The sequence below is a fragment of the Sinocyclocheilus grahami genome, unplaced genomic scaffold (genome assembly GCF_001515645.1).
Source record: "Sinocyclocheilus grahami isolate Dianchi unplaced genomic scaffold, SAMN03320097.WGS_v1.1 scaffold7426.1, whole genome shotgun sequence".
Lineage (NCBI taxonomy): Eukaryota > Metazoa > Chordata > Actinopteri > Cypriniformes > Cyprinidae > Sinocyclocheilus > Sinocyclocheilus grahami.
Window position 1 is genome coordinate 9,231 of NW_015511465.1, and position 379 is coordinate 9,609.

The window sequence follows — 379 nt, forward strand, 5'->3', positions numbered from 1 at the left end:
GCACCAGTCCTTGGTATTTAACGGATTTAAACGATTATATTTCCAAGCCTACAAATGTCTCCAGTAAGACAACGTCCTGAGTGCGGCTCAGTAGAGGATTCGGGTTTCTTAGCTGTAATGCGCCCTCTTGAGGTGATAATAAAAAATGTGACCGTCCAAAACAGTGTCCCTATTGCTTACTATGTGATTATCATTAAAGACACCGTAACTCATTACTGTATACTGTGTTTTCAATGACTACCTTTTTTCAGTGTCAATGCTGACGTTAAAATATTGTCCAGATCAATAGGTGCAAACCACTACTGAACTGCCTATACCTTAATTTTGTAACTTTTCTCAGCGCTGCTCAGAATGGACCAATCACAGTCTGTGATTACTG